This window comes from Balaenoptera borealis (genome assembly GCF_965194805.1).
Source record: "Balaenoptera borealis genome assembly, chromosome: 2".
Taxonomy (NCBI): Eukaryota; Metazoa; Chordata; class Mammalia; order Artiodactyla; family Balaenopteridae; genus Balaenoptera; species Balaenoptera borealis.
The window spans coordinates 148,263,463-148,279,009 of NC_138867.1; the positions used below are offsets into that span (position 1 = coordinate 148,263,463).

The 15,547-nt window shown below is 35.4% G+C and overlaps 1 long non-coding RNA gene across 1 annotated transcript in view; it reads right to left on the bottom strand.

Moving 5' to 3' along the window:
* Nucleotides 1–15,547, bottom strand: part of LOC309622734 — a 42,487-nt gene that overhangs the window by 15,563 nt on the left and 11,377 nt on the right. The window contains exon 2 of the long non-coding RNA XR_014241092.1: nucleotides 9,120–9,240. This is a non-coding gene — a long non-coding RNA (uncharacterized lncRNA). The remainder of the gene's footprint in view (nucleotides 1–9,119; nucleotides 9,241–15,547) is intronic.

The following is a 15,547-nucleotide window of genomic DNA, read 5'->3' on the forward strand; positions in this document are numbered from 1 at the left end:
TTCAATCCAATGTTGAAGTGTTTCAAACTACTGTCAAAATCTCACTATGGGGTTTCAGTTGAGTGACTAAGAAGAAAAGACAGAGGAAAGAAAACAAAACATATCTAAAGTTCACGAAAATGTTTTGAGGTCATCTTAAAAGTTATAATGTACTATAGAAAGAGTCTATGAACATGTAAGTAATGACTATACCAATAGTTCCTTTTCTGAGAGAAAAATAACAATGAGGATAATTATTTCTTTAGTACTTGCTCTATAACAAACATGTGCTAAGTACATTAGATTTATAACTTAATTTGTTATATAGTGCTCCTAGATTACTACATAGCACTAATTTGTAATAATCCTATGCATTATTGTGAGCATGCCCAATTTATAGATGAGAAACTGAGTGTGAAAGAAAAATTGCATACTCACTGAGTACATTTCTCCACAATTCCCAATGTTCCTGTAGGAAACAGGGGAATGTAAGTAGTTCTGGACCATGGACTATGTTTGGAATTGATTGGTGCTAATCCAAATATTTAGAATGGGTGTGAGTTTGCTTACCTCTTTCCTCCCCTGGAAGCTATCGCTTGAGATGAAGATGTCACAAGATTGAATCATACTGGGCTGCTGAGTTATATGTGGCATTAAGCTACCCTGGAGTCACTGATCTGCAGCAGATTAAATGAGCAAGAAATAAATCTTTGTTGTGTTAAACCACTAAATTTGGGGGCCTTATTTGTTACCACAACATAACCTAGCCAACCCTAATTAATACTCTGAGACTCCAAAATATATTGTAAGTTGTAATTCTGGGAAAAAAGTTGAGTAATTTTGAGTTAAGTTCAGAGCTTATCATCTTGCACAGTATGCTTCTTGCAAGAAAGCAGTTCCAAGTGGTTTCTCCTGAAGAGGATCGCTCATGTCATGTGTACAGCATCAACAAAACATCCCTGGCTTTCTTTGGTGGGAACAGTGACTAGTTAGTGCCCAAGCCAAAGTCACTCTGTGAAGACCTGGATATGAGGAAAGTTGATACTCTCTGAGATGGCACATTACCCTAATAAGATTGACACTCCAGGAAGTATAAATTCCAGGTGCCCAGGAAGAAGCAGGTTACTGGAGCTCAGACTGAATTCTTTGAATAATGCTGAGCTCAGCTTCCACCTCTCCATGAGACCATCTATGCTACATATGAAGTGTGAGATCCAGAAGAAATGTTAAGGTACTAAGGCTGTTTCCCATGCTACTTTCCTTTCTCTGTGTCCTTATTATAAATCCACAGCAACAAAGACAATCTGGGGTTGACTCTTTGTGGAAACCATAAAGAGTCTAAGTAATGAAGATACTACTCCTTTTCTAAAGAGCATGTTTTCAAAGGCTGGAATGATACTCACATGTTCATTAGCCTAGATGTCCTACAAATTATAGCCTAAGCACAGTGCACTTTTAAAGTGGTGTTTCACAATTACATTTCCAAAGACAGATATCAGTTTACAGTTAGTTAGAAAAAGATATCTCAGAACAAATGATAATCTGGGGATTCAGAAATGTTACAAATTGTGTTGCTTTTCTAACTTCCAAGTTTGCTTGTGTGTCTGTCTGTGTGTGTCTCTATCAGAAACTAAAAGGAATGTTGCTGTCTCTTTTCACAAGAAAGCCCAGTTTATCTTTAAAAAGACAGCTTTGCAACTAAAATGACCTAGAAGGACATGTGCTTCTTAGCATACTAATTGCTTTTGCCTTGAGGTGGGAGAAATACCTTGTAGCTGGCTTTGCATTTCCTAAGCTACATATGTATACACCCCCTATCCAGGAGGGAAATTTCACTTAATGTGCTTTGTGACTTTCAGAAATGATTAAGCACTGGACCAGCAGGTACCACTACACTTTCAGTATGTAGCTTTGCAAATGTGGTAATTCTTTTTATAGATATGTGACTGCTCAGTTGAAAAATACTGGGAGAAGGGAGGAAAATTCAAGGTTTATGGGCCATGGCAAGCTAGAAAAGTGATTAAAAATTTTTTTTAACCTTTAATTAATATTACTTGGTTTCTTCAAACATTCAGATATAAATTATAGATGCCAAGTCCTTATTAAAATGATGAGTTTACTGGCATTAGAATATAAAGTTATACACAATAGGAAAACAATTAAAAACCCAACAGCTTATATTTTCTTTGTTTATAAAAAGGAAAGCACCAGAGGGCAGAGAGTGGAAGCAAGAAGAACTACAACACTGCAGCTGGTGCAACAAAAACCACATTCACAGAAAGATAGATAAGATGAAAAGGCAGAGGGCTATGTACCAGATGAAGAAACAACATAAAACCACAGAAAAACAACTAAATGAAGTGGAGATAGGCAACCTTCCAGAAAAAGAATTCAGAATAATGATAGTGAAGATGATCCAGAACCTTGGAAAAAGAATGGAGGCAAAGATCGAAAAGATGCAAGAAATGTTTAACAAAGACTTAGAAGAATTAAAGAACAAACAAACAGAGAAGAACAATACAATAACTGAAATGAAAACTACACTAGAAGGAATCAATAGCAGAATAACTGAGGCAGAAGAACGGATAAGTGACCTGGAAGACAGAATGGTGAAATTCACTGCTGCGGAACAGACTAAAGAAAAAAGAATGAAAAGAAATGAAGACAGCCTAAGAGACCTCTGGGACAACATTAAAACGCAACAACATTCACATTATGGGGGTCCCAGAAGGAGAAGAGAGAGAGAAAGGACCCAAGAAAATATTTGAAGAGATTATAGTTGAAGACTTCCCTAACATGGAAAGGAAATAGCCACCCAAGTCCAGGAAGCGCAGAGAGTCCCATACAGGATAAAACCAAGGAGAAACATGCCGAGACACATAGTAATCAAACTGGCAAAACTTAAAGAAAAAGAAAAATTATTGAAAGCAGCAAGGGAAAAATGACAAATAACATAAAAGGGAACTCCGATAAGGTTAACAGCTGATTTCTCAGCAGAAACTCTACAAGCCAGAAGGGAGTGGCATGATATACTTAAAGTGATGAAAGGGAAGAGCCTACAACCAAGATTACTCTACCCAGCAAGGATCTCATTCAGATGTGATGGAGAAATCAAAAGCTTTACAGACAAACAAAAGCTAAGAGAATTCAGCACCACCAAACCAGCTCTACAATAAATGCTAAAGGAACTTCTCTAAGTGGGAAACACAAGAGAAGAAAAGGACCTATAAAAACAAACACAAAACAATTAAGAAAATGGTCATAGGAACATACATATCGATAATTACCTTAAACGTGAATGGATTAAATGCTCCAAACAAAAGACACAGGCTGGCTGAATGGATACAAAAACAAGACCCATCTATATGCTGTCTACAAGAGACCCACTTCAGACCTATGGACACATACAGACTGAAAGTGAGGGGATGGAAAAAGATATTCCATGCAAATGGAAATCAAAAGAAAGCTGTAGTAGCAATACTCATATCAGATAAAATAGACTTTAAAATAAAGAATGTTACAAGAGACAAGGAAGGACACTACATAATGATCAAGGGATCAATCCAAGGAGAAGATATAACAATTATAAATATATATGCACCCAACATAGGAGCACCTCAATATATAAGGCAACTGCTAACAGCTATAAAAGGGGAAATCAACAGTAACACAATAACAGTGGGGGACTTTAACACCTCACTTACACCAATGGACAGAGCATCCAAAATGAAAATAAATAAGGAAACAGAAGCTTTAAATGACACAATAGACCAGATAGATTTAATTGATATTTATAGGACATTCCATCCAAAAACAGCAGATAACACTTTCTTCTCAAGTGTGCATGGAACATTCTCCAGGATAGATCACATCTTGGGTCACAAATCGAGCCACAGTAAAGTTAAGAAAATTGAAATCATATCAAGCATCTTTTCTGACCACAATGCTATGAGATTAGAAATCAATTACAGGGAAAAAAACGTAAAAACCACAAACACATGGAGGGTAAACAATACGTTACTAAATAACCAAGAGATCACTGAAGAAATCAAAGAGGAAATAAAAAAAATACCTAGAGACAAATGACAATGAAAACACGACAACCCAAACCTATGGGATGCAGCGAAAGCAGTTCTAAGAGGGAAGTTTATAGCTATACAAGCCTACCTTAAGAAACAAGAAAAATCTCAAATAAACAATCTAACCTTACACGTAAAGGAACTAGAGAAAGAAGAACAAACAAAACCGAAAGTTAGCAGAAGGAAAGAAATCATAAAGATCAGAGCAGAAATAAATGAAATAGAAACAAGTAAAACAATAGCAAAGATCAATAAACTAAAAGCTGGTTCTTTGAGAAGATAAACAATATTGATAAACCATTAGCCAGACTCATCAAGAAGAAGAGGGAGTGGACTCAAATCAATAAAATTAGAAATGAAAAAGGAGAAGTTACAACAGACACCGCAGAAATACAAAGCATCCTAAGAGACTACTACAAGCAACTCTATGCCAATAAAATGGACAACCTGGAAGAAATGGACAAATTCTTAGAAAGCTATAACCTTCCAAGACTGAACCAGGAAGAAATAGAAAATATGAACAGAGTAATGAAATTGAAACTGTGTAATGAAACTGAAATGTAATGAAATTGAAACTGTGATTAAAAATCTTCCAACAAACAAAAGTCCAGGACCAGATGGCTTCACAGGTGAATTCTATCAAACATTTAGAGAAGAGCTACCACCCATTATTCTCAAACTCTTCCAAAAAATTGCGGAGGAAGAAACACTCCCAAACTCATTTTATAAGACCATCATCACCCTGATACTAAAACCAGACAAAGATACTACAAAAAAAGAAAATTACAGACCAATGTCACTGATGAATATAGATGCAAAAATCCTCAACAAAATACTAGAAAGATAATCCAACAACACATTAAAACGATCATACACCATGATCAAGTGGGATTTAGCCCAGGGATGCAAGGATTCTTCAATATACGTAAATCAATCAATGGGATAAACCATATTAACAAATAGAAGAATAAAAACCATATAATCATCTCAATAGATGCAGAAAAAGCTTTTGACAAAATTCAACATCCATTTACGATAAAAACTCTCCAGAAAGTGGACACAGAGCGAACCTACCTCAACATAATAAAGGCCATATATGACAAACCCACAGCAAACATCATTCTCAATGGTGAAAAACTGAAAGCATTTCCACTAAGATCAGGAAAAAGACAAGGATGTCCACTCTCACCACTATTATTCAACATAGTTTTGGAAGTCCTAGCCATGGCAACCAGAGAAGAAAAAGAAATAAAAGGAATACAAATTGGAAAAGAAGAAGTAAAATGGTCACTGTTTGCAGATGACATGATACTATACATAGAGAATCCTAAAGATACCACCAGAAAACTACTAGAGCTAATGAATGAATTTGGTAATGGTGCAGGATACAAAATTAATGCACAGAAATCTCTTGAATTCCTATACACTAATGATGAAAAATCTGAAAGAGAAATGAAGGAAACACTCCCATTTACCACTATAACAAAAGAATAAAATATCTCGGAATATACCTACCCAGGGAGACAAAAGACCTGTATGCAGAAAACTATAAGACACTGATGAAAGAAATTAAAGATGATACCAACAGATGGAGAGATATACCATGTTCTTGAATTGGAAGAATCAATATTGTGAAAATGACTATATTACCCACAGCAATCTACAGATTCAATGCAATCCCTATCAAAGTACCAATAGCATTTTTTACGGAACTAGAACAAAAAAATCTTAAAATTTGTATGGAGACACAAAAGACCCCGAATAGTCAAAGCAGTCTTGAGGGAAAAAAACGGAGCAGCAGGAATCAGACTCCCTGACTTCAGAGTATACTACAAAGCTACAGTAATCAAGACAATATGGTACTAGCACAAAAACAGAAACATAGATCAATGGAACAGGATAGAAAGCCCAGAGATAAACCCATGCACCTATGGTCAACTAATCTATGACAAAGGAAGCAAGGATATACAATGGAAAAAAGACAGTCTCTTCAATAAGTGGTGTTGGGAAAACTGGACAGCTATATGTAAAAGAGTGAAATTAGAACACTCCCTAACACCATACACAAAAATAAACTCAAAATGGATTAGAGACCTAAATGTAAGGCCAGACACTATAAAACTCTTAGAGGAAAACATAGGCAGAACACTCTTTGACATAAATCACAGCAAGATCTTTTCTGATCCACCTCTTAGAGTAATGGAAATAATAACAAAAATAAACAAATGGGACCTAATGAAACATAAAAGCTTTTGCACAGCAAAGGAAACCATAAACAAGATGAAAAGACAACCCTCAGAATGGGAGAAATTATTTGCAAACGAATCAACAGACAAAGGATTAATCTCCAAAATATATAAACAGCTCATGCAGCTTAATATTAAAGAAACAAACACCCCAATCCAAAAATGGGCAGAAGACCTAAATAGACATTTCTCCAAAGAAGACATACAGATGGCCAAGAAGCACATGAAAAGCTGCTCAACATCACTAATTATTAGAGAAATGCAAATCAAAACTACAGTGAGGTATCACCTCATACCAGTTAGAATGAGCATCATCAGAAAATCTATAAACAACAAATGTTGGAGAGGGTGTGGAGAAAAGAGAACCCTCTTGCACTGTTGGTGGGAATGTAAATTGATACAGCCACTATGGAGAACAGTATGGAGGTTCCTTAAAAAACTAAAAATTGAATTACCATATGATCCAGCAATCCCACTACTGGGCGTATACCCAGAGAAAACCGTAATTCAAACAGACACATGCACCCCAATGTTCATTGCAGCACTATTTACAATAGCCAGGTCATGGAAGCAACCTAAATGCCCATCGACAGACGAATGGATAAAGAAGTGTGGTACATATATACAATGGAATATTACTCAGCCAGAAAAAGGGACGAAATTGGGTCATTTGTAGAGACATGGATGGATATAGAGACTGTCATACAGAGTGAAGTAAGTCAGAAAGAGAAAAACAAATATCGTGTATTAGCACATATATGTGGAACCTAGAAAAATGGTACAGATGAACCGGTTTGCAGGGCAGAAATTGAGACACAGATGTAGAGAACAAACGTATGGACACCAAGGGGGGAAAGCGGCGGGGGTTGGGGGTGTTGGTGTGATGAATTGGGCGATTGGGATTGACATGTATACACTGATGTGTATAAAATTGATGACTAATAAGAACCTGCTGTACTAAAAAAAAAAAAAGTAAGCTTTAGGAGATTTTAAATTTCCCCTGTATAGGACATTATAATCAAGAACATAGCTGGTACCACCATCTTCAAGTAACTAACTTACCAATTTTGCCTGCTCAGAATCCATTCCCACTGCTACTGGTAATAGAATGTATTTTATTTGAGAATCATCTCCCCTGCCCTCAGTTCATGTAACTTAATTTATCTGACAGTACCTCTTGTTCAAGGAGATAGTATGTGACCAAGGCTTGTAAATCAGAGCATAAATGATCCCCTAGTATAAATGGTTAGTTCAGGTATAGAAATAATCCAACTCAGACTAATGAAGTTCAATTCCAAGACATTTGTTGCCATAAAGAAGAGAGACTCTAAATTAGACCTAGAGCTTGGAGAGTGATTTGCCTGAGTGTGAAGCCAACACAAAAGGAAGCTAAAAGACAGAGACAGAAATGGCTCTTGATATCACTTGAGCCCCTCGATCCAGCTACTACTGTACTACCTGGAGTTTTTCAGTGACTAGAGGCAATAAAGCCTCTTATTTTGCTTAATTGAGTTTGGTTTCAGTTTTAGTCACTTTTACTTGTGTTCCAATTTATGCAATTAAGAAAATCTGGCAAGTAAAACTATACTTGATGACCATGCTTTTTTGGATCTGAAATTCACATACTACATGTCAATCAACATCTGGAAAAGGCCCATTGCTATTGATAAGACTGATTTCCTTTTGGCTTGCCGTAAACGGTCCATCTCCTGTTTCTCTTTCATTCATTCATTGAGGAAATACTTGAAGTCCACTATGTGCTAGGTTCTTACACTATCATGGGTAATACAAGTCTGTGAACAACACCATAAAGTCCTTACCCTCACACAGTTTTATGTCTAGTGAGGGAGGCACACCATGCTTCATGATAAATAAGACTAGACAGCAAAGGCTGGTGTGGGCATATAGGAGCACATAGGAGAGCACATAACTCAAATTCAGCGGCTCAGCAAAGGTTCCAAGACGAGATACCACATAAGACCAAAGGATGTGTACAAGTTGTCACCAACTGTATGCACGAGACAATCTTACTGAAAGAGAAAACACGAAAGGAGCAGCAGGTTTGAAGGGCTGGGGAAGCAGGGAAGTAAAATTTTAGAGAAAGATATCCGAGCGTAAATACTAGGGATTTGGCTCTAGAGTCCTAGAGATGAAGATTTGTGAATCATCTGCATAATCTTGGAGTTTGAGGCCATGAGAGTAAGGGAGTTTCCTAGAAAGTGTAGAGACTGGAGAAAAGCAGGCTTCATGCAGACTCCAGGGAAAGACTAACATGGTCAAAGGGCCCTGAAAAGGAAACAAAGAACTACCCACAGCAGGAGATAGAAGAACGGCAAGTCTAGTGTCACAGGAGCCAAGAGGACGTGTTTCAAGGAGGAAGTAGTTGTTCTCAACAGTGCCAAACAGTGTAGAGAAGTCAAATAAGGCCTGAAAAGTGGTCACTGCATTTAACATTTGGAGAATGGTTCATATCTTGGTTTTTGAGATCATTTTCAATGGAGTGGTAAGTACAGAAGACAAATTACCATGTGTTAAATGTTTGGTGAATAAGAGGTATTAGATTGGGAAAATTACATATGAATATGAATATATATTTGTTTAAGTTGATAGATATTTGAGGATTTTTAAATTTTTCTTTTAGGAAGAAGTCGGCAGAAGGAGAGGTTTCAGATCTAGGAGAGAAAAAAAATTGCTAATAGATAATTAGGCACAAAGGACACGAGATGTAGATATACAGAAACTAGCTTACCTTTCTCTTTGTATTGAAAAATACAAAGCATGGCATTGCCACGAGCAATATTAAATCTTCACATACCTAAATATTATAGCTCAGCTCAGGTAATCATCCCTTCCTTGCCTTCTTTGTCTTCAAAATTCCTGAAGGATTCTGGAATCGGATGTTGGCACATTATGCATTGGATGGTTTTACCTCTTCTCTTAAAAGAATAGAAAATAAAGAGAATCTAGGTAAGCAGACATGCCGCTTTCTCATCATACTTTCAGAGTTTATACACAGACACATCTTTTTATAGAAAAATAAGTGGGCAAGAGTTCCAAATTGCATGATTTTTTTGACTTTATAAATTACTATGAAAAAACACACACACCACACAAAAACCTTATCTCTTTCTTTCTGTTTTTATCTACTCTGTCTTTCCAACTACCATCCATCTTTCTTTACCCACTTATTTTCTGTTTCTGATGAGAAAATTCAACTCTGTAATTCCTCCATATTTTATATGTGTATCTTGTGTTTCTTCACTAAATCTCTATTCAGTATATTCAAAATAAAAATGTGGAAATATTTCTTCAGTGGACAATCAGGAATGAAACCTTCAACAGATCCTTAAAAATATATCTCAGGAAGTTACTCTATTAACAATATAAATAGGCAGATGTCCTCTGTAAATACAAGTATTTGACTGATTTTAGAAATATACTTTACTCTCTAGGAAAAAACATTTGGATTCTGAATTAAAGCATTCAAGCACAGACAGATTAAATTCAGCAGATAATTAATTAGCTCTTTATACAACTATCTCATATTCCAATCCACAAAAAAATTATACAGTATACAATGTACATTTAATTTGTGAAAAGCTCATTAATTCCATTGCTGTTTTAACCAATGCTCAAAAAGAATATTGAAGATATTGCTACTATATGGCTTAAAGCCATAAGTATCTTCCACATTCAATCCAAAGGACATTTCATGACAGATGGAATAAAAATGACATGGACTTACTGCAATACGAAAATGACCTTATAGTTTGGTAAATTTATAAGCTATTCCCACTTAAAGAACTTTTTAAAAGTATCACAGACATTTTCAATTTCTTGATATATCTTTCTTTGGGCAGATGGAAGAAAGCCAAATAATCACTAACAATCCATCAACCATATACTGGAATTTATGCTTTAACAAACTGACTAAATAATGGCTCACATTTAGGAAAATGGGCTTTTTAAATGGCCTAATTATAGTCCTCGTCTATATTTTAAAGATATTTCTTCTGAAGGCTTTAAACACTGTATAATTAGATAGGTAATGCAGTATATCATGCTTTTGCTCTAGGGCAAACAAAACAAACATACCAACTAGTCTAGGAACAAGAACTCTCGAGAAGAGTGAGAGAGAAAGAGACTGGGACACTTCCTAGAAACAGAATGAATCTGGCATATTCCAGCCTCAGGCAGCCAAGGAAGCCACAAAGAAAATCAGAAAACTTAGGACAGAATTACAGATACAGAAATCGTTGTATAATGACAACAATTCCGCCTACTTCGAGGGCAATGTAAATTAAACCTCACAGGCTTCACAGGCAAAAGTAAAATGCATTGCAAAACTAGCCAACATTCTTTTCATGCTAATTCATGTTACTGGATTCTAGGAGGCACTATATACATGAAACTACCTGTCCACAGAAATAGAGAAATGAGACTCAGTATGGCAGGAAATGTGTTCCTTGAAAGGAAATTAGAACATATGGTAGTAGCCAACTCTACTAATTTAGAAAATGAAAGTTTCTTTTGATTTTGAGTTAATCTAACCCTCCACGTTCACAATCAGAGAAATATAGTGACTTAAGTCTTATTTTATCCCTCATGGCACATTAAGGCAGAGAAAACAAAGCACAATCCCATATTTTTAAAATAAGTTCTATATAAACTACATAAATTATTGTAATGATCTTCCACTTTGCTTTTGAATGTGGAGACTTGGCCTTCCTGTAGCAAATTTTGGTTTGGTTTTACTCTAAGCAGCTGCCTCTTTTTAAATGACTCACCGAGCTTATCATATATCAGACAGTTGTTCAAAAACAGACTTGGCCTAGATTATCAAGAGTACAATTCAGGAGCCCATGTAGTAATTTTCCAGGAACTTAAAGTTAACATCAACTAAAGTAAAAAATCATCAGCATCAGGTCAGCCAGATTCACAGATGAGCAAAACAAAAAGATTATGTTTTTCACAAATAAAAGGTCACCTTTCAGAATGAAAATGCTTTGTGTGATCATGCAAAAGTAACCCATGTATTCATTTGTTTATCATTTTTTTGCTTGTTGAGGCAAAGGGATTAAGAAACCAGCGATATTTTTCTTCATCATGGTTTACATTTATGTACTGTATCTACATTTGGAAAGGGTTGTTGGGTAACTTTGAGAAGAAGGCAACTCTGGCGAAGTAAAGTAAACTTACATAGGGAATTATAAAAAAGGAAAAAAATATGAAGCACCAGACTTCATAAAGGGCAGGCACAAGAGAAGCTTGAGGAACTAGGGAGCAGAAACAATTGGATAATCACTTTAGGCCATCCTTCCATGAACTGCTCAGGATTCAATTTCTCAGGAGAAAAACCTGAGTTTGGGTTTCATGTCCATCTCTTGGCCGGTTGAGCATAGGTTTAAAAGTCCCCCAAAGATTATACGTAATGAAGATATGCAGCAAGGGAGAGAATTTATAATTGGATATCTGGCCTGTAACTTACAGATATCCTTGGATAAATTTATTCTGTACTAAAATCATCCATAGTTTCTTTTCCTTGCAAATAGGAAGACAGAATAATCAGCTTTCACACCAGTAAGCCTATATTGTACTTGCCTATAATATATCAGATAATACATAATATAAATTGGGAATTGAAAATTAAATCAAATTAGGTTGTTAAACCCAAGGCACTACTAATAAAAATAGGAAAGGCAACTAAGTTTACAGTACAATAACAGCTATGCTAGATGCATATGGTTAATGGAATTTTTGATGAAGCAATTTGTGATATTCTACAGGAAAGAGAAAACAGATCTCTAGGCAGAGAAATGTTACGTGGCCCACCATGCATGCCAGTGTGACAGTTCACCACTGGAAAGCAATGGTAAGTGTTTGTGAGTTGACCATAAACTCAAATTTAAGGTTGGCTACCTTCTTTTGTCATAATAATATTCCTGATGCACTACCTCCTGCCATTTGTCAGATTATTCCTCTACCCACTGCAGAAGAGATCATTTTACTGCTAAAACATGGAGAAAACAACAATGACGACGACAACAACAACAAAACAACTCTCTTGAACTTTAGAGGACATTGAAGAACTCCCTGTGGTATCACGGTATGTGTATGTGTGTGTGTTTGTGTGTGGTGTGTGTAGGGATATCTTTTCCCGTATGTAAATACACCCTTGGAGATTTCTCTAAAATAATCTAGCTATACAATGCCTCTAAATGTTTGAAAAACAAAGTAGTTACAAACACATGAAATATTTGAAAATGTACTTCTGGACTATACCCTATGAGCAAATACTTAGATCCTTAAAGATGTTATATTTTAATATTTTTAGTGCAATAAAGGAACTCACAGTCTATTAAACTTCAAAACTTGCTTCTAATCCAGGGCATCTCCTGTGACTTTTTAAATAAATTTTAATGCATTATTTGTGATTAAGAGTAATAAAGTAGCAGAGTTTATTTAAAACACAATAAAAGGCTTATTAAACATTGGTAAATTGCTTGGGATTCTTCAGGGAGACTTCTTTTCCTTCTCCTGAAATAGTGCTCTCCTTCTCTGCAGAGTTTCATGAACTTTATACACCTTGAGTGGGATTAGAATTCCTGCTGCTACAGTAGAAAGCTACTTTCAAAGTGTTTTTTTCATAAATGGCTAGTATCCCAATAGAATAAATTGAAAAGGTCATTGAGAAACCTTTGGAATCCCAGCAGAACAGGCAGGAGTGAGGCAACTGAATCCTAAGAAGAATTCGACCATGTTGGTCCACACTGTTTTTCATCCATTCTATCATGAAAATTAACACGGCAACAATATTTTCTTTTTCTCGGAGGCTCTTGCAACTTCTCTCCTCTGAAAACCACACATATTTTCCTCCTGATGAAGCCAGTTTGCTAATCAGCCAAGGTGCACTAAAAAGTCAAGTGCAATCAGGTATTAAGAGACAAGTGATTAGGGAAAGTATTTAAGAATCATAAGCAGAAGTCATATTCAATGTAAATGCTTCTGTTTCTAAACTTAGAAAGTTTTGCTTTGTGACATTTAATTTCTGTTCTCAACTATATTACCCATCTGCTTTTCTACTTAACATTCTACATTCACTCCCAATGTCAGCCTCTCCTATTGGTTTACGTCACTATGAAGCTCGTTCCTCTCCAGCAAAGTAGGTCTTAAAGCAGTTCTAGTGAAACCTTGTGGGGTCTAAATAGATGAATTATTTAGCCACTAGTCAATATGCTTTAAGTTCAGTTTCTTGATTATAAAATGGAAATATCACTTTTTAAAACATGAATCTTTAATATAGTCAAATCAAGGTATGTTTCATGGGAACCAACTTACGTTCCAATAACTTTTCAAGCTAACACATGGTAATAATGATTGAGACAGACATACTTAAAGACTATTCTGACATTGACCCGTGGGAACTAAATGTGGACCATGTTCACAGGCTTAAAGATTCTTCCATACAAATAGCATGTGTTTAAGATAGGCATTCATCATACAGAGACTTCTTTCTACCTTGTCTCTGACAATGTAAAGTGTAGAGAAATATAATTCATCAACGCTAGGAAAGGTTTAAGGATTGCAAGCTAAATGAAAACTGTTTTCCCCTAAAACAGTGTTTCTCAATAGTAAATGTTTAAACGTAAGTGACTGCTTTCAGAAATGTCCTCCTGGTACTTCTTGTGGGTATTTCTACATTCAGGTCAAAGGATTTGCATGCACCTGATTAACAACTGAGGAAACTTAATTTTCCCTTTAACCTATTTGGGTGCTTTTGTGGTGTTTTTGTCTTTTTCAGTTCTTTCAGTATCTGTTATCATCTTAATAGCATAGTAAACATCTTTTCAGGAATTTTCAGCTGAAGGCTTTCAATTTAGTTACCTTTGGTTTAATTAATTTATGGCCAACATTTGTCACATTCTAAATAATATTTGGCTTAGTTTAGTCATGCATATTAAAGACTGTTTTGTTTGGCAAGGGCCTACAAGTGGTATGGGAATCAGGGAAAGGCGGCCTCTTTGGTATTTCATCTGGTATTGATTAGTGCTGCCAACCTTTGGGGAGAAATGGTCACAATGAAGCCCTGTCAAAATTTATTAGTACTGTCTTTGTTCCTTCAAACACTTGAACAGTTGTGATAATATTTAAGGAAAATAAAGTTGAATTTCAGGTCTTGCCATTGCCATTAAAAACAACTTAGACAGAAAGCTTGGTTTTACCTGGGTACAAACTTACTTGAATATCCAGTACCTGAGACATCTGACCACTGTCACTGTGCCAGACCAAAGAGCAGCTACATCTTAGTGGTCACTAAACTTGCACTGCTTACATAGTATAGTTTCATCTTTGCATATGGATGATTTTTTAAAATCCTTTTACATATTTAGTGGTTATGATCCAATGTGTCATAAGTTAATTTAACTTAGTTTAAATCAAATATGCAATGTTTTTTATTTTATTTCTATTAAAAGCAGATTTTGACTGTTTGTAGGATTTTCAGATTTTCAGTCATGTAAGATTTCCCTCCAGTCATCTTTAAAGCAGATGCATAGTGTTAGGATCTGCATATTTGGGGCACTGAAAAGACAAATGACTTACAAATATGTTTTGCTTATATTTTGTTCTAGGACTAGCACTGCTATCAATGGAAAGTATTTTTAACTAGTCTGTTATTGAGAAATTAACCATATTTTTGCATTTCAGCCAAAATAAAGACCATATCTAATATTCTGTAAGATACAGCTAATTTGTAAATCTGAAATTCATGTGTTTCATATGATCTGAACTGTATTTTACAACTTAAATTAAGAATGCAATATAGATTCAGAAAGGTCCATATTTTTCTAATGACTTCATTTTATATTATTTTGTTGAGTTGCATAAAGAAGCAAGGAATTGTATTTGTATTGAAAGCTTCAGCAAGCTGTTAGTTGAATTTATATTTGTATACGATTGCAGATTAGTCTCTTCCCATTTAAAGAAAAGATGGACATTATTTTAAAGTGATCTTTAATATGTTTTTATATAAACAAATTTGAAATACAGTTTACTTTGGTTGTTTTTACATATCAAGTCCCATAAGTCTTGTATTTGTTTCTCATAAGTATAACCCTGGACCATGACTTAATGTTATCTTTGCTTTGTCTTTTGGGTGGCCTAACCTACATTAACATGAAGGCTGAACATTTTTAAACCTTTTTTCCCCAAAATCATATTAATGATTACTTTATTAATAAAGTC